This window comes from Muntiacus reevesi, chromosome X (genome assembly GCF_963930625.1).
Source record: "Muntiacus reevesi chromosome X, mMunRee1.1, whole genome shotgun sequence".
Classification (NCBI taxonomy): Eukaryota; Metazoa; Chordata; class Mammalia; order Artiodactyla; family Cervidae; genus Muntiacus; species Muntiacus reevesi.
Window position 1 is genome coordinate 113,124,751 of NC_089271.1, and position 20,366 is coordinate 113,145,116.

The window sequence follows — 20,366 nt, forward strand, 5'->3', positions numbered from 1 at the left end:
CAGTAATCCAAATCTATGCCCCTACCACCAATGCCAAAGCAGCTGAAGTTGACCGGGTCTATGAAGACCTACAATACTTTCTATAACTAACACCAAAAAAGATGTCCTTTCATCATAGGGGATCAGGATGCAAAAGTAGGAAGTCAAGAGATACCTGGAGTTACAGGCAAGCTTGGCCGTGGAGTACAAAATGAAGCAGGGTTCGCCCTTTCCAGTGCCCTTTTAAGGCTGACGTAGTGCCTTAAGAGGCTAACACAGGAGGGTAAAGGAAGTCTCCATAAAACACAGAGAATAGATTTTTAGAACTCCTCTCTGGATCCTGTCTGGAGTCACAACTGAACCGGAAGATTTTAAGTCTTAGCACTTGCTAGTATGTGTATAGTTAATACCAAAGTCATTAAATTTAAACTTGACCTTTGGTTTGACAATAAAAAGAAAATGAAGCAGGGTAAAGGCTAACAGAGTTTGTCAAGAGAACACATCTGTCATGGCAAACACCCTTTTCCAACAACACAAGAGATGACTTTATGCATGAACATCACCAGATGGTCAATACTGAAATCAGATTGATTATGTTCTTTGTAGCCTAAGATGGAGAGCTCTATATAGTCAGCAAAAACAAGACTTGGAGCTGACTGTGGCTCAGATCGTCAGCTCCTTATTGCCAAATTCAGACTTAAATTGAAGAAAATGGGGGAAACCACTGGGCCATTCAGGTATGACCTAAATAAAATACCTTATGATTATACAGAGGAGGCGACAAACAAACTCAAGGCATTAGATCTGGTCAATAAAGTGCCTGAAGAACTATGGACAAAGGTTTGTACCATTGTACAGGAGGTGGTGACCAAAATCATCCCAAAGAAAAAGAAATGAAAGGTGGCAAAGTGGTTGTCTGAGGAGGCCTTACAAATAACTGAGGAAAGAAGAGAAGCAAAAGGCAAGGGAGAAAGGGAAAGATATGTCCAACTGAATGCAGAGGTCCAGAGAAGAGCAAGGAGAGATAACAAGCCCTTCTTCAATGAATAATGCAGAGAAGTAGAGGAAAGCTATAGAATGGGAAAGACTAGAGATCTCTTCAAGAAAACTGGAGATATCAAGGGAAATTTTCATGGAAGAATGGGCATGATAAAGGGCAGAAACTGTAAGGACCAAACAGAAGCTGAAGAGATTAGGAAGAGGTGGCAAGAATACACAGAAGAACTATACAAAAACGGTCTTAATGACCCAGATAACCACGTTGGAGTGGTCACTCACCTAAAGCCAGACATCCTGGCATATGAAGTCAAGTGGGCCTTAGTAAACATTACTACAAACAAAGCTAGTGGAGGTAATAGAATTCCAGCTGAGCTATTTAAAAATCCTAAAAGATGATTTCGTGAAAGTGCTGCATTCAATATGCCAGCAAATTTGGAAGCATCAGCAGTGGCCACAGGACTGGAAAAGGTGAGTTTGCATTCCAATCCCAAAGAAAGGCAATGCCAAAGAATGTTCAAGTTTAGTTCAGTTCAATCGCTCAGTCGTGTCTGACTCTTTGCGATCCCACAAATTACAGCATGCCAGGCCTCTCTGTGCATCACCAACTCCTGGAGTTTACTCAAGCTCATGTCCATTGAGTTGGTGATGCCTCCAACCATTGGATCCTCTGTCATCCCCTTCTCCTCCTGCCTTCAATCTTTCCCAGCATCAGGGTCTTTTCAAATGAGTCAGTTCTTCTCATCAGGCCAAATTATTGGAGTTTCAGCTTCAACATCAGTCCTTCCAATGAGCATTCAGGACTGATTTCCTTTCGGATGGACTGGTTGGACCTCCTTGCAGTCCAAGGGACTCTCAAGAGTCTTCTCCAACACCACAGTTCAAAAGCATCAATTCTTCGGTGCTCAGCTTTCTTTATAGTCCAACTCTCACATCCATACATGACTACTGGAAAAACCATAGCCTTGACTAGAGGGACCTTTGTTGACAAAGTAATGTCTCTGCTTTTTAATATGCCATCTAGGTTGGTCATCACTTTCCATCCAAGGAGTAAGTGTCTTTTAATTTCATGGCTACAGTCAAAGAATGTTCAAACTATCATACAATTGCACTCATTTTACATGCTAGTAAAGAAATGCTCAAAATCCTTCAAGCTAGACTTCAGCAGAATGTGAACTGAGAAATTCCAGATGTACAAGCTGGGTTTAGAAAAGGCAGAGGAAGTAGAGATCAAATTGCCAACATTCATTGGATCATATATAATGCAAGCGAATTCTTAAAAACATCTACTTCTGCTTCATTGACTTCGTGAAAGTTTTTGACTGTGAGGATTCCAACAAACTGTGGAAAATTCTTAAAGGGATGAGACTACCAGACCACTCCACCTGTCTCCTGAGAATCCTGTATGCAGGTCAAGAAGCAACACTTTGAACCTTACATGGAACAACTGACTGTTTCTAAATTGGTAAAGAAATATGACAAGACTGTATATTGTCCCCCTGTTTACTTAACTGATATGCAGAGTACATCATGTGAAATGCCAGGCTAGATGAATCACAAGCTGGAATCAAGATTGCAGGGAGAAAAATCAGTAACCTCAGATATGCAGATGATACCACTCTAATGGCAGAAAGTGAAGAGGAACTAAAGAGCCTCTTGAGGGTGGAAGAGGAGAGTGAAAAAGCTGGCTTGAAATTCATTATTCAAAAAAACTAAGATCATGGCATCTGGTCCCTTCACTTCAGGGCAAATAGAAGGGGGAAAAGTAGAAACGATGACAGATTTTATTTTCTTGGGCTCCAAAATCACTGTGGATGGTGGTAGCAATCCTGAAATTAAAAGATGCTTGCTCTTTGGAAGAAAAACTATGACAAACTTAGACAGCATATTAAAAAGTAGAGACATTGTCTGGTCAAAAATGTCTGTATAGTCAAAGATAAGGTTCTTCTGGTAGTCATGTATGGATGTGTGGTTTGGACCATAAAGAAGGCTGAATGCCAAAGTACTGATGCTTTCAAACTGTGGTGCTATAGAAGACTCTTAAGAGTCTCTTGGATAGCAAGGAGATCAAACCAGTCAACTCTAAAGGAAATCACCCCTGAATATTCGTTGGAGGGACAGATGCTGAAGCTGAAGCTCCAATACTTTGACTACCTGATGTGAAAAGCCGACTCACTGGAAAAGACCCTGACACTGGGAAAGATTGAGGGCAGGAAAAGAAGGGGGCAAGAGAGGATGAGGTGGTTGGATGGCATCACCAACTCAATGAACTTGAGTTTGAGCAAACTCCAGGAGATAGTAAACGACAGGAAAGCCTGGCATGCTGCAGTCCATGGGGTCACAAAGGGTCAGACATGACTTAGCAACTAAACAGCAACAACAAAGCATGGAGAAGAGAGGAATCAACGGTGAGTCTTTGGGCCTGGATGACTGGGAGAATAGGGCTTCCCTGATGGTTCCATTGTAAAGAATCTGCCTGCCAATGTAGGAGAGGTGGGTTTCATCCCCGGTTTGGAAGATCCACTGGAGGAGGAAATGGCAACCCACTTCAGTATTCTTGCCTGGAAAATCCATGGACAGAGGAGCCTGGCCGGTATAGTCCATGGGATGGCAAAGAGTAGAAGAAAACTGAGAATGCACACACAAAGCATGCAAGTCTGGGAGAATGACAATTTGTCATTCACAGAACTGTGAAGCACAACATCAGAGACAGGTGAAGATGGCCAGCAGAAACCTGGAAATTTAGAACTAGGAGTCAGGAAGGTGGTTGGGGCTAGGAGTAAATTTGGGGGTTATACACAGAATGAGGTTTTACTCTCGTGGTAGAAGGAAGCTATTGTCTTCCTTTTTCCTTCGCTTTCTCAGAACATTCAATAATGCAGGCAGAAATAAGAAAATCTGTAATTGAGGGCATGTGGGCTACTTTAAGAATCAGCTCAAAGGACAAAAATGAAATAGTGATTTATTTCCCCTGGACCATGATTAATTGCAATCATCCCACTTAAGACAAATAGTGAAGTAGATGCTATAAAGCAGGAAGACAGAGGTATAGAACATCAGGCTTCTTAAGTGCCTAAGATTACCTATTGCTGTTTTTCAATCTGAGAGTTCAAACTGTGTCTATCTGGTTCATAATTCCATTTACATCCCCTAGCACAAGCTTGATACATAACAAAGGGCTCAATAAATATCTGTGGGATGCATAATTATTGAATTAATATAGATCCATTAGTCCTGATGATTCTATCTTAGAGCTGCCTGTTCCTCTTCTTCCTACAGTCATTGCCCAAGTTCCAGAAATAATGAAAATTATTTCTCATCTGGTCTCTGTGGAGTCAAATAGACCTGGATTTCTGGTCCTGGCTCAGTCACTTACAGCTGCCTGACTTGATAGAATATGGTTTTGATTGATCTTTTTTTTCTTGATATGAATATTAAACATTTCTAAACTAATGAAAATGTGGCCTCAAAGGCACTGTGAGTTGGTAAAATTCATGATTGGCACTGATGCCCTTGACAGAGTGCTACTTCTGCTTTCGTGTTTCCACAATATAGCTGATAGAGAAGAGGGAGCATTTTTTAAAAAATTTCTCAACAGAGAGGAGTAAAATGGTTCCTAGTCTTTTATACATTGGATGATCTACAAATAAAGGGAAATCTGGAAGTGCTCAGTGACTGAAATGAGGTCCTTTGAACTCTTGACAGTACTAGAATCCTGATGGTTTTGGTGCTAATGCAAATGGACCTCAAATATGGTTTGGAGCTGTGGCAAGTGGTTTACAGTCAGGAAGCAGCCATCCTAGGAAGCTTCCAGGAAGACAGCTCTGTGACCTTGGGAAAAATCTCTTTTGCTCTGAGTACATCAGCTAACCCATCAATGTGAACTTGATTTCCAGTGTCCTTTGTGTTCTCAAATTCTGCAGCGGGTGATTCTTCACAATAAATCTACAAAAAAGCTCCCTGATTCAAATGACCTCAAATGTGACAAAACAAGGCAGAGGAGCAGGCTCTCTCAGGCTGACAGTTACATAGTACGATTCTGGCTTCATGTTTGTGCCTAAAAAAGCCAGCTTCTCTGTGACCAGAATGTTGGATGGTTGTGGTACCATATTAAATGACTGTCTCTTTATCAGGATAGAGACATGGCCTTCTGCAAAGCCTTACTAGCACACAAAATCTCCAACTACAAGCCAAGCAGTCATTTATTCTTGAGGCCATGACTTCAAGACATTCCACTGATGTAGTAGTATTCTGTCAGTGGCATAAAGCTTTTTTTCCGAACTGGTAATTAGAATAGAGGCTGTTAATAATAGACCCATTCAATGTCAGCCACAGGGGACTCCTAATTCATGTTGAAAATTCTGTTCCTGCTTTTAATCAAGAACTAAGCTACCCAGACTTTTTTCCCGGTTGCTACTTCTCTAGGGAAAGAACAGTGCAAACATTGGCACTTTAAGATGACCTTCAGCTTCACACAGCATCGTGGGAACTTTTCCCCCAGTAACCCAGAGCAGGCATCCCCAAATAATTAGAATGGGCTTGTGTATCCTAAAGCCTTATCTAATTGGTGTTCAAACCTGTTGCTGCCTCTTCTCCTTTTCTCTTATCTCTAAGGACTCCCAGCAGAGAGGAGAACACATCCATTATTCACACCTTCTCTCTCCCTGCAAACACTCTCATGTGCACATGCTCACATGAGGACCCACACAAAACACCTTTCATCCCCTCCAACTCCAATCCCTGCAGACACTCAGGACCACTCAGGAATAGAATTGTGTTCCATCTGGAATGGACCAGAAATATCATCTAGGCCCACTTTCTCATTTTATAAAAATGGAGAAGCTGAGGTTCAAAGACAGGTGGTACACAGTAGAGCCAGGACTCAGATCCACTTCTTCTAACACTTCCAGTTCATCAGCCCCGTGTTTCCCACCAGGAGCTCAGGGTTTCAAGGAAGTGCAAAAGCACCTTGATTCAACTCTGTATATCCACCATTCACTCTTTTTGTATATGAAACACTGTGCTGAGTTCCAGATGTGTTTTATAGGGGAATTAGCTATTATCCTGGTCCAGTGAGGGCCAATGGAGATGCATGTAAATATGTCAAGGGCAAGCAGATTGCTAAGTGTTCTCATAGAGGCATCAAGTAATTTGGAGATGAGAGTCAGAAGAGATTTGTTCAAATTGAATTATTGGTTCCAGGTGCCCCTTCTGAGTTCCATGGAGAGGGTTTTCACTGTGCTTTGAGAAGCTAAAGGTTATATTAAACTATCGGCATTGGCATTGCTCTTTCTGCCCTTGTTTGGAGAAACTTTGGAAGTGTTTCCAATTAAAATAAATACTGTTTTTGCTTCGAAAACAACAAAAATAAAAAGAATGAAAATATGTATGTTTGAGGAGGTCGTGAGGAAATGGGAATGGTCATACATTACTACTGACAATTATGATAAATATATCAGTATGTGTTGGGAGCTTAAAAAAGTGCATATTTTCTAATCCAGTATATTTGACTTGTAGAAATAACAGCCTGAAGGAATGCGTGAATGTTTGTGTGCATTTAATTATGTATATATTTTGTGTCTGTGTAAAGAATGAACACAAGAAATGCTTGTTATAGTGCAAGGGAAAAAATGTCAAGGGGTAAGACAATATACCTTCTATTAAAATCTTCTTTTGTGTATTTTATAGATGCATATATAACCCAAATGTCGGCCTGTCTTGTTTCCACCAGGTGTCCACTTTGAGGTCAGTGACATATATCACATTAAAATACAAACGCCCACAAATCCAAGTCTAAAAATAGACAAATGCTGTGAGTTTTATCTACAATTTCATGACAAGGTGGAGTAGGGGAAGAGTTATTTCACATATGAAATAGTAAAACCTTCTCATTTACTTTCACTTCAAACATTTCTCCCTTGTCAAAGTTTAATGTCCTTCTGCAGCCACTTCTCTCTCTTCCCTTCCTCTCAAACCTCTTCAGAGACTCTCCCCTTTCCTATTGCCAATGTCTCCTCCTCCTCTTCTTACTCCTCTACCAACACCATGACCACTGCCACCACCGTGCAGCCTTCTGTGATGCCCTAGTCAAGCATTAACCAACAGAATGTTCTGTAATGATCAAAAGGTTCTGTAAACTTCTCTGTCCAAGATGGTGGTCACTAACCACACATGGCTCGTGAGCACTTGAAGTGGAACTGGTACGATTGAGAAAATAAGTTTATATGTTTCTGTAATTGTAATTGATTTAAGTAAACCACATGTGGCTAAGAAGCTTCTGAAATATGGCTGGTGTAACTGAGGAAATATATTTTAATTTTTATTCTAAGGTATTTAAACTTAATTACCCATATGTGGCCATGGGCCACCATATTGGTCAGCAAAGCTCTAGTTCCTTCTTAGGCAGAAAAAGATAGGCCATGTCTGGCCTATCTTTGCTTTGTTGAGTACAGGAGATGTGAGGCATGATTCAGTGACTTCCTCAGCATCTGCCCTGCTTAGGAAAAACTGGAAAGGGTGGGGAGATGGAAAATAACTTGTTTTTTCTTTATTTTCATAGGTATGTACAGAAAAACCTAGAAATACGTAAATGAAATTAATATTTAGGTTAATTTCTAGTAGTTAGCTAATAGATGACTTCTTTTAGTTTTTCTTTTTTGTGTTTCCCAAGTGATGTCAAGTGGGTGTTTATTTGTTTTTGTTATTTGGAAAAAATATATAACATTATTAAAATATCTCTCCTGTATGATTTTTGAAAAGCAAGTTAGAGAAGGCATCTCTTCTAAAGGTCCTGTAACCAACTCCCAGAGCAGCCTCTCGTTTGGTGAATGAGGAAGAGGCTGATGGATGTGGGAGTTTGTGTGCTGGAGTAGGGCCCGGGAACTGTGTGTGTGTGTGTTCTCCCAGCTGCTTCCTCACATCAAATAGCTAACCAACCAGAGCTCCAAAACCAAGCCAATTCCTGCTGTCATCATTGATGAAGCCTGTACACAGATGGAGAAGTAAATAAAAGGGAGAGGTGGTGAATTTTCTATATTTGACCTAGTTACTATTTTTGTCAAATAAGGAGAGAAAAGCTTGGGATTTCAAGCATGAAGAAAAAGATCCTGATTTTGTGAGCAAAATTTTGCTGTTCTCTTTTAGCCTGTTCTGGATATGCATTTCCTTCATGGAATCTGGGCAGAATTTAGCAGAATTCATATGGACAGAGGAGCCTAGCAGGCTACATTCCACAAGGTCACAGAGTCAGACATGACTGAAGTGACTTAGCACGCATGCACGTGGACTCCAAGTCGTGACCTTACAACCCAGCCCAGAAGAGGGGCTGTTTGAGGTCAGCACAGAAGAGCCACCCAGAGGGTCTGAAAAAAGGCAACAGATCTGGGCTCCCCACAGGGTTAGCCTGGGGCCCGAACTTTCAGTTTAATAGAGTTGTCAGGACCTAGCCTGCAAATTTGGACTCCAAAGCTGCTTAAGGAAAGGGGTCCCCTCTGGAAATGGCAGGCACCAGTAGGATCAGTAAAGTGTTTTATGCAGTCTTATTTCTGACTTAGCCACATTCAAGCCAGCCCAATGGTCACACCTTTGGCAGTATCCTGACTCTCTTCTCAGCAGCTCCTCCCCAGAAAACCAAGCCAGCAAGTCTCTTGCGAGCCCACCCTCTTCCTGGTACATGATAAATGTAAGGTTTCATACTACGATGCCCTCCAGGATTTCTCATGTTTATTTCATAGAGGGCTCTGGAAGGCTGAAAAGCTTTATGGGATTCGGAGGAATAAAACTAGAAAGAGGAAATGGTACTCTAAGTGGGGAGTATTCAGGGACAGGGGGCAAATGGAATCCTTCCAGGGCTCTCCACCCACACCCAAGCAAATATTTTGCATTCCACTTGGTTGCTGACTGAGTTTCTAGGGACTAATGTCTTCTTCAGTGAGGCAGAGAGGAGGTGGGCTACTGTATTCTGGTTCTTGTTGTGTAGCAACAGAAGGTAAACCACATTTCGACTTCTGATTTTGTGTTTATTTTCACTGGTTATTTTTAGTTGGTTCAAGTCTAGGAATACTTAAAGATCACTCCTTCCCCAAATAGGTTTAGTTCTCTGAAATTAGAAAAATAAGATGCTTTCAAGTTGCAAATCATTGCATTGATGATTATAAGACATTCTTTCTATTAAACAGCCAGAGATTAAGTGAGCAGGAAATAGACCCTCTGGAGTCCTGAGATGTTCAGTGCCTCAACTCAGCTTGATCATACTGCACTTGAACGAGTGCCCATGGAGCAGTTTCTAAAATATTTCCTTCTGGCAGATTTCAAGTGGCTTGAGAAAAGCAAATGCACGTATTCCTTGTTTATTATACACAACATGGTTACCAATGAGTTCTTGACACTATCCATTTTACAAAAGGCTGTCTTAGCTCTAATATAGAAGTGCCTTGAAGATATTATTTGTAGCAAATCCACACTGGGCCAGTCAGCTCTCAGTTGGCTAGAACCCAGAACCTAAGAGGCCATGGTCATAGATTCAATCCCAAATGGGCCACTTAGCTCTAAACAAAAGATGAAAGTTAATCTGTGTGTGTGTATTTCCAAGTTGCAGCTCTCTCATTGCCTTCCTAGTTGCAATGTAGTGTGCTAATGAATAAGACTGTAGCTTGGTATCTGACTTGTTTGAGGATCTGTCAGAGCTTTTTCCAGTAGGAAAACAGGGCATGAATATTTAGAACTCTAGGCCACAGTAGAAGACCATATTAAGAAGATGGTGGAGTTAGAGACCAGAGATGAACCCAAGTGCAGTTTGGAGGGGCAGAGCCGGGATCTGAAGTAGGTATGGTATCTAGAGAGCAGCAGGTCAAGGAATAGTGAGCTTATGTGAGGGAATCACCAAGGTTACATAAGGAAAGTCTTGAAAAACTTGCTGTGCCTTTGGAATGTTTCTTTATCCTTTATTTTCCAATTTTATTAAGATTTGCTGTTAGAATTATATAACATCATATAATGGGATTTTTTTGGTGTATATATATGTACTGAAAAATGATTACCACAGTCAAGTCAGTTAACACATCCATTGCTCACATAAGTTGCTATTTTTTCAGGATGGGGGTGGGGGATGTTGAGAACTTAAGATCTACTCTCCTAGCAGCTTTCAAGTATTTAATAACAATACAGTATTGTTAACCATAGTCACCATACTATAAATTGGATCCTGGAATGGTTATTTTGGTAATTCAGGACTCTGTTGGTGTCACCTCATTTGTGAGACTTCCAGACCACCACTCCCCTTGCATCCAGGCAGAGTTTGGGATTTTCAACTCAACTTCAACTGGCATAAAACCCTGTGATTATCTCTATTATATCACTTGCAATATTGTGTTTTAACCTTTCATTTGTATTTCATCGTCTTCCATATAAACAAAGAAAAACAAAGTGTTGCTCATCATCCAGTTCTATAAGGATTAGTTCCAGCCACTGTAGTTACCGACTGACATTGCACCCTGAAAGAGACAAATTTAGGATGAAGAACAGGGCACTCTGAGCTTTGGATAGCCAACCCTCATAGATAGATATATTTGTTTCAAGAAAAAAATTTTAATGATCCCAGATTCTTACATTTTCCCATGCATAGAAAAGGAATAAAATGATTAACTTGAGATATCTGTTCTCCGTGAAGAACAATAATCTTTTACCAAGAATGTATGCTTGACTGCACCTCTTCCTTAGCCAAAAATCATATATAAACTGGTTTATCCCCTACCTCTTTGGAGCAGTTCCCTCAGAGCTGTAGTCTCCCTGGCTATAGTCCTCAGTGAGATGCTGAATAAAACTTAAACTCACGGCTCTTATTCTGTGAGTTTTTCTTTCAGTTGGCATCCACTAGACAGCAAGCTTCTTTATGTTTAGATCTCTAGCACCCAGAAACTATAGGCTTAATGCATGCTTGTTGGCTAACTGAATTAGTGATCAAATGAACAGAAGAATGAAGAAACAGGGAAGAAAATGCCAAAGAAGAGATATGGGTGGATTCTAGAAGAATGATTCAGTATTTGATAGGAATAACATGCCATATTTTGGAGAGAGGGAGATGTTTAGTGTATCTGGTTCCCTGAATGCATGCAGGAAAGTCAGGGTAGTGGAGACTGAAAGGGGAAGTTGGGATCAGAGAGCGAAGAGCCTGTGCCACCTCTTGAAGAATTGGAATCTTATCTCTAGCAGTGGTTCTCAAACTTCAAGGTGCACAGTAATCGTCTGGAGGGCTTGATAAAACACAGATGAGTGGGCCCCATTCCTTGACTTTCTAGTCTGGGTTGGAGCTGGCAAATTTTCTTTTCTAACTTGTTCTCAAGTGATGTTGATACTGTTGACCTGGGATCAAAACCTTGCTCTAAGCTGTGGGCTTGGGGCTGTAAGGAGACTGGTCAGAAGCTCAGACCTGGAAAGAAGTACTGTGAACTGGGGGCTGGTCACAGAAGTCCATTCATTCACTCATTCATTCAGTAAATTTTTTTCCCCTTTTATTTTTTTTTCATTTATTTTTATTAGTTTGAGGCTAATTACTTTACAATATTGTAGTGGTTTTTGCCATACATTGACATGAATCAGCCATGGATTTACATGTGTTCCCTATCCTGATCCCCCCTTCTGCCTCCCTCCGCATCCCATTCCTCTGGGTCTTCCCAGTGCACCAGCCCTGAGCATTTGTCTCATGCATCCAACCTGGGCTGGTGATCTGTTTCACCCTTGATAGTATACTTGTTTCAGTGCTTTTCTCTCAGAACATCCCACCCTCGCCTTCTCCCACAGAGTCCAAAAGTAGTAAGTATTTAATAAATACCAATTAAGCATGTAAGCCTGGTGGACTACTGTCCACGGGGCCGCAAAGAGATGGACACTGAGCAATCTAAGTGCGTGCACACAAACGTACTTGGCATTGTTTTAGTGTTGGAGACACGATAGTAAACAAAGGATTGTTAAGATAGGATTTAGGATGAGTTTCTATGCAAATTCACTTTATCCCTGAGTCATCAAAGGGGTAGACCTTGGTATTGTAAAATTCTGCCTCCCTCAGGTCAGGATTAGTCTCGGATTCTGATTCTCTTGGTCGCAGTCACAAGACATTCAACTCTCGTGAGAGACAGCAAGGAGTCCTAGTACCATTTTAGGGGAGAAGTACCACAGACTATGATGCTCACCTGGTGGCTCAGTGGTAAAGAACCCTCCTGCCAATGAAGGAGAGGCAGGTTCGATCCCTGGGTCTTGAAGATCCCCTGGAAAAGGAAAGGGTAACTCACTCCAATATTCTTGTCTGGGAAATCCAGATTCATGGACAGAGGAGCCTGGAGGGCTACAGTCCATGGGGTCGCAAAGAGTCGGACATGACTGAGCGACTAAGCAACCACCACCACAGACTATTTTGGACCTCTAGCAGAGGAAGGCAGCCCCGTACTACTTTTTACATGAATCCTGTTTTTGTAAGCTTGTCCAGATGCAAATGTTATCAGTTTCTCCTCAGCGTGGCCTCCATGTTTGAGGATATTAGAGAAGCCTTTGTAAAAATCTCAGTGTCTAAGCTGTCTCCTTGGTCAATTAATTCAGAATTTATAGGGCAAGATGCAGCCTAGGTATTTGGAGAAATTCCCCAGATGATTCTAATGTATAGCCAGGGTTGAGAGCCTCTTGCTGTTGAATAATCTGAATCTTCAAGAGCTGAATGTAAGCACTTGTGACCATCATAGATCACCAGAGACTTCTGTTGCTAGAGATGGATCCTCAAGGGTTAGGATGGGAGAAATTCCAGGTGACTTCCTAGAATCTGACGAGCCACTGGAATACAACAAATCTTTTGATTCGCAGTGTGTTGTGCATAGCCATCAACAACTTGAAAAGTTTTGGAAACTATGGTCCTTTGCTAAAATGTAATTGTGTTGGTTATATTTGCTCATCACTGGTCCCCTCTCCACATTTCGTCTCTGGAGTACAATGTCATGGTTAAGAGTCTATGGTTGGAGAAGTGCTATGGTTAAGAAGTCTATGGTTTTGACCCCTGGCTCTGTCACTGTCATGTGTCCTAACTTTGTGACATTCTCTGAACCTCAGTTTCCTTACCTATAAAACAGGGATGTGAGTACCTACCTCATGGGATTTAAAAAAAAAAAATTATTGGCGTATAGTAGCTTCACAATGTTGTCTTAGATTCTGCTGTACAGCAAAGTGTATCAGCTGTATGTATACATATATTCCCTCTGTTTTGGATTTCCTTCTCATTTAGGTTACCACAGAGCACTGAGTAGGGTTCCCTGTGCTATACAGTAAGTTCTCATTAGTTATCTATTTTATACATAGTAGTGTATATATGTCAATCCAATCTCCTGATTCACCCCATGCCCCCTTCACCCACCTTGGTGTCAATACATTTGTTCTGGACATCTGTACCATTTTTCTGGATTCCACATGTGTGTTAATACACAATATTTGCTGTTCTCTTTCTGACTTACTTCACTCTGTACAGCAGTCTCTAGGTCCATCTTCATCTCTACAAACAGGATTATTGTTGAGGGTGAGGGCGAAATCAGCAGATATCTGTAAACTATAGCTTGGTGCCTAGATCACCTAAATGTCTGGAGATGGGGTGTCACATCAGGTACCTTCAGTGGTCACCTCAGGGCCGTGAGGTTGGGAGGGTAGAGGAAATGGAAGACTTTCACATTTTACTTTTTACCCTTCTGTATTGTTTTAAGTTTATAGATGGCGTAATTTGCCTTTGTAATTTTTGAAAGTGCTAAGAAAAGACAAAAGAAGCTGACCCCCTATCATGACCCCAGAGTGTCTCCAAGGAGGCTCAGAGGTCATCCAGACTGTGGCCCTCACGAATGCAAGAATCTGTGCTACCATCGCCCTCTGAGGGCTCATTCAGTTTCCACTGCACATTCTCCAGAGCAGGATTTCATGTCCAGGCCATTTCATTTTTCATATAGCTCAAAATGCTAGAAAGTTATCTCTTTCTATATTGAGCCCAAATCTGTCTGCCTGGGATGTCCTTCCATTAGGCCTGCCTAGTTTCACCTCATGGAGCCACCCAGAGTAAGCTAAGTAGAATCTCCTGTACCTAATACTTCATGACAAGCCTTGATATATTTAAAAAAGAGTTCTCCTGTCATTTTGAAATTTGCTCTTTTCAGAAAAATCCCGAAATATTTTGGCTATTCCTCAGAGGACATCATTTCCCCACACAGTCACAAATTGGGTTCTGTGGAAGGAGATATCAAACAGACTGGAGGGTGCAAGGTGTTTATTATGGGTCAGTGCTTACGAAGGGATTGGGGAAAAATCAGACAGGGGAGAGGAGGAAGTTGAACTCCAATTCAGGCTCAGCAAAGTGTCAGCTAACCAGGCACAGGAGCTCTAGAGAGGGAGTTATCTGTCAGAGTTGCCCAGCAGCGGGCGATATGCCCTGCCTCCCTCAGTCCTCATTTTGGGACATGTCACCTTGGGTGACAGCTGTCTGCAGTCAAGTCTGTCTGCTGACTGCTCTCCTCAAAACTGGGCAACAAGTCCTTCCTTGGAGAGGGATCTGAATTAGCGCATTCCCACGTCTATCAGAGTCTATCCATTGTGCCGTCTGGATTCACTTCTTCACACAATTTCAAGGGACAGGTCTTCTGGGAACCATGGGAGTCAGTGGGCCTCTCTTCCTGACGGAAAACAGAGGAGGCAGGTGAGGGAGGTTAACTGGATGAACCGCTACTACAGTTGGTCTCAGGACCATGACTGGTAGTTGGTTCTATACCCTTTGTGTGACAGCATCCTGACTGCTTCCTGGTGACCATGTCAGTTGTCCTGTCAAGACAGCGGCTCATTCTTGTCCAGGTGTCCCTAGTAAGAAGTCCAAAGTGCCTAGGTTGCAGCTGTGCCTTATATCATTCAATGTGATTCTTGTTGTATCCTCTGGAAGAGGTGTTCCCTTTTGGGAATCACAGCCTTGAAGCTAACAAAGTCCTGAGGTTCATGGATGGAAAGCATAGATTCTCCCAATGGGGTTTGTGAGTGATAAGTAAGTGGTGTGTTAGTTGGATAGGGCTGCTATAAGAAAGCACCACAGGGACTTCCCTGGTGGTCCAGTGACTGAGGCTTTGCACTCCTAGTGCAGGGGCCCATGTTCCATCCCAGGTCAGGAAACTAGATCCCACATGGCACAACCAAAGATCCCCGCAACTAATACCCAGTGCAGCCAAATAAATAATTTTTTTTTCTTTTTAAAGAAAGCACCACAAACTGAGGGGCTTAGCAAAAATGTATTTTTTCATGGCTCGGGGGCCTAAAAATGTGAGATCAAAGTGTTGGCAGAGCTGATTCCTTCTCAAGGCTGTGAGGGAAGAATCTGTTCCAGGCCTCTCTCCGTGAGGAGAAACTACTGATCTTTCCAAGTAAGGAAAGCTCAGTGTAGTCAATGTGCCTTCCAGGTGTCCAGGAGGACTCCTTAAGACCTAGTGCCGTGGTTGGGGCTCAGTGTTGGTCTCCGTTGTTGACAAGTTGAATACTGAGAGGCCACAGTAATTAGATCCATGCTTTCTGAAGTGGGAGATCATGCTGTTGGGCCATGTGCAGGCTTCATATCTGCCACCATAGCCACTCCGCTCATGTCCCCATCAGGTCACTTTGGGGACCCCAGAAGGTAAAGGTTGACTGAGGTTACCTGGCTGGGTCATTCTGTCAACCTCTCTCACAACAAATGCTTGCTGGTGGAGATTAAAATGGGCTACAGAGGTCTTCATATTTGGGCCCCACTCCCAGGTGCCCATCCACGTGCCTCTACTGCTGAGCATCTTGCTCTCCGTACTCTTGTCTTTCTCCTTTATGGACCCTATCCAGCTGGCCAGACCATTCACCTCTTCTTTTTCCAAAGACAGTGGTTACCCAGGTACACTGTCCAAAACTAGCCCATTACAATCTCTTCCTTACCCACTGTCTGTCAAGGCCATCTTTGAGAGAGGCCGCACTAAGGTACTGTCCATTTTTCCCTGGCACCACACCCACCCACATGAAGATGCCTTTGCTTCCATAAATCAAGCTCAGGCTTTTTCCTCCTCTGCCAGCTGGTGGTATGGGATCCTGCATATGGCCTCAAACGTCAGCTCATGGAGGGCTTGGGGGTAACACTGGTGGATGCCGCAAGGATCTGGGCTACTTAACTCATGCATCATGCTTCTACCCTGTGGCCTTGTTCATACTTAATCCAAGATGTACTCCTTCCAGCTTCTTATGGATTATTGATCAGCTCACCTCATCTTGTGACTTGGGGCCCCTGACAGCATCCAGACTAACGGGGAGATTCTGGACCCATGAGCTTCTGGTGTCTAAGGGTTGGGCATTCCGTCTGTACCACTAGCAACCATGAGGAGTTTTTAAGTTTTTCAGGTCTCTCACCATGGTCTTGCACTAGAACCCCAGCAGACTGTCTTGTGGCTCTTCCTCTGGGGCTTGCCAAAATCTATCGGTGGGCATTGTTCTCACCATGGACCCCTCCAACATCATAGCATCTGCTGAACCAAGAAGCAGAATTGCTTACACTAAAGCCTGAACCTAATGCAAAACACTTCTGTAGGCTCAGAAGTGTCCGAAATAGCCTGAGACCTCCTGCCTGCTAGGAACTTCCTCTCCACAGGACCCAGTCTTCAGATTCTGGTGACTATTCTAACGATTAGACCACCACTTTGTGCGCTCCGCCTGTCACTAGTGAGCGGATTCTCAATGCCAGCCTGGCAGCCAGTGATTCCACTCTGGAGACCTGATTACTCCTCACACCAACTTCCTCATTCTGGGTCTTCTGGAAGCAGAAGCTGAGATGGAATTTAGAGGACATGATATTTTTTAGGGACTAACACCTGTGAAAGGAAGCATGACCGAGGAGAGGAAGGAGTCCAAGTGCAAGGCAGACCTGACTGCACCTCGGCCCAACTCGCCAGGAGCTCTGGAGCCAGTGCTGACCTTCACAGTTGCCCTGGGGTAGGCAAAAGTGTCCAGGCCTTTTTACCCATAATCCTTTGCCCGCTTGGCCCTGCCACCTGCTGAGGGAAATTTCAGGAAAGGCAGTACTTCGGGTCCTTCTGCTCTTTGGCAGAGGCAGCTCTCAGCGCTGGTGGCAGACCCTGAGGGAGCTGCTGGCTGCTGCATGTAACCATGCTTCCTTGAAGCAGAGTCTGGCCAATGTGTGTCCCTGTCTCCCACCTCCTCCACCATTCTGATCGCCTGCATCAGTACTGCCTGCAGGTTGTGAACTTTCTCATGAATCAAAAGCTCCTGAGCAGAGAACAGTCTTATTACCCCAACAATTCTGAGACCAGTACCTCATTTTCAGCAAGATCCAGCACACTGGTCCATGCCCCCAAAGGTGGCATGTTCCTTCCTTTTTTTTTTTTTTTTCTTTTTTAAAGTCATCTAACATTATCCAGATATACAAAGCTGCTGTGGAGCAGAGGGGTTCAAGCCATAGGTATGAAAGCAGAGCACAGTGGGGAGAGTGTGGTGTCGGGTCAGAAGGATATGAGTGAAAATCTCTGCCCTGCTACTCACTGGCTGGCCAGCATGTATTTGTTTGTGCAGGAACATTGGTGAGAGAAGCTTTGAAGTAATATAAGTTCTCTAAGCCTCTTTTGTTCTGTAAAAAATGGGAGTCATAAACACCTACCACACGCTTGTTCTGAGATTTAAAGCAAATAAGATAATTATGAACAGTTGTTCACTGCTATGTCCCCAGCACCAAGAACATCTGGTTCTGAGGTAGCATTCAGATGTGTACATGAGTGTTGACGAATGAATCAAAAACTTTGGTGCAGAATGAATGCTGGCTTTTGTGATTATTATGGGCTAAACACTTTACATGCATTAGCTCATGTAATCTTTGCATCAATCTTATGAGTATCTTCCATTTTCCAGATGAGGTAACTGAGGCTCGGGAAGAGGAAGGTCATGTTGCCAGTAAGTTGGTGAACCAGAATGGGAGCCCAGACCTTTGTGCATCAGAAACCTGTGCTCTTTCCCACATGCAACTTGTGGTTTTCAGCCATGTGTATCAGCACACTGAGGTACTGATCAGGGAGTAATTTTCTGTCAGAAGAAAAGCCATGGTCGACCTTTTCAGAGCAAAGCACTCATTTTCAAAGGCTGAGGCTGCTGGAAATTTGATAGTTCTTCAGGTTCCTGTGAAAGTACATGCCTTACCCTGAAGGATCAATCCACTCCTCTGTCTTTTCAAAGAGCAGTCTCCCAAAATATAGACTTTTGATAATAGAGCAAGAAATCAGTCAAAGGTGCAGGGAGAAGGTTCGTTCATCAGTCAAGGTTTAATCGTAGCTGTGAGCCAACACTAAAATGAGTACGTATTATATCAGAGGCTTTACACACTTTAATATGCACATCTTGCTACTGCCCCAAGTTTTGCTTCCACTTATCCTTAGCTTTCTCCTGATGCTTGCTGGTAGCTTGGGGAATGGAGTGGGCTGGGGGAAGTCTAGGCAAAATGGCCCCTCCAAAGGCCATGACCCCAACCCTACCAGCATGCTCCATTCACCAAGCTCAAGTCCACTAAATACCTTCCTATGAAACACTGATTCCAAGACACTCAAAAAGTCAGTTTGGATCTCTTCCTTTTCCTTCCTCGCCTATGGCCATCGAATCCTGAATCTGGCAAAATGGTGCTCCCTCTTGCCAGGTGGAACTAGGTCATGATTAGCCTGGCCCAGGGCTCTCGAATGCACAGCCAGCCCTGGATCTTCATCTTTAGTCTCAGGACCACGATGTCATGTGCTTTTGATATCATGATGTCATGTTATATAATGCTCATTTTCATCTGGACTCATAGCTGAGATTAAACCTTGATTGATGAATGAAGCTTTCATAGCTAAAAGCGATAGCTAAGTATTAAAAACCTTGAACTGGCAGCAGTACGATAGCACACATGCTAGGAAAGTGCAAGGAGCTTTAAAAACAAGCATTTGCTGCTAATTTTAGCTTTCCTGTGCTATAAGAAGACTCACCAGCTCTGTGGCTCCATACTTCAGAGATAATGAGAACAGCTCCGCTCTTACTCCTGGCAACAGAAGCTTGGGCAGGGGTGTGGATGTGCACCATATTCTTCATTTCTGCACAGAAGTGCTAACTTTTTCCAGTCAGCCAGCCACTGTTGCATCATTAGCTCCCTGTCTGCAGGCTATATTGTCATCATCATCATCATTATCATCATAGAAAATGTTCATACCCCCAACTGAATATTCTCCCCCTAAGCCTGCTTTCTTCAGGACCTTTAACTAAACCACTTCAAAATTCTTTACTATGACAGTTTCTTGCCATCATTCATTCAAAATTGAGTGACAGTATGTTCTTTTGGACTAGTGTATGCCTCTTTTCTTCTATTTTGACTCTTATGAAAGAGAGAAGAAATATATGTATATATAATCAATGTACAAATAAATGTGTGTGTGTGTGTGCTAAGTCGCTTCAACCATGTCTGACTTTTTGTGATCCTATGGACTGTAGCCCACCATTCTCCTCTGTCCATGGGACTCTCCAGACAAGAATACTGGAGTGGGCTACTATGCCCTCCTCCAGGGGATCTTCCTGACCTAGGGTTTAAACCCAAGTCTCTTATGTCTCCTGCATTGCAGACGGGTTCTTTACCACTGGCGCCACCTGGAAAGTCCACCAAGCAAATATATATATATATATATATATACACACACACACACACATATACATATGTATACATACATATATATATATATTTATATATGTGTGTGTGTGTATATATATATGTGTGTGTGTGTGATATATATAAAACATTCACCAGCAATTCCAGTTGCCTCCACCTTCAAAAAAATTCCAGAATGTGATTAAATTTATTCAGTATACGTGTGTGTGTGTGTGTATAATCTCTAGCCTGCACCACAACCATAGCCTCCTAACTAGTCTCTGGTCACACTGTGATCACTCTTGTCCTGTGCAATCCATTCCTTCTCTAATAGTAGCCTGAATAATCCCTTATTAATCTAAATCAGATTACGTCCCATTCAGAAGCTTCTAACCACTTCTGATTACATCCATACCTCCTGCCACACCCCCTGAGGCCCTGCATGGTCTGGGCTCTACTGACCTCTTAAGCCTCATCTCCTCTCTCCTCCTTTCTCACTCTGCTCCATCCACACAGATAAAATCAAATAAAGAGAATGTTATGAGATACATGAGGGGACTTTTCCTGGAGTCCTGGATATTTGACTGAAGTGCAAAACTGGAGGCTATGGGTATTAAGTAATTTGATAATAATGGAAGCTTACAATCCTTCATCACTATATGCCAGGCATGCATCTAAGCACTTTGGAGTGGATGGACTCATTTAAACACACCCC

At 42.8% G+C, this 20,366-nt stretch overlaps 1 non-coding gene across 1 annotated transcript; it reads left to right on the top strand.

The window, feature by feature from the left end:
• The first annotated feature begins 214 nt into the window (after positions 1 to 214).
• Positions 215 to 337, top strand: LOC136154977 (small nucleolar RNA SNORA26). The gene has a single exon (XR_010660671.1). It is a non-coding gene; the product is annotated as a small nucleolar RNA SNORA26 (small nucleolar RNA).
• Positions 338 to 20,366: the final 20,029 nt, after the last annotated feature.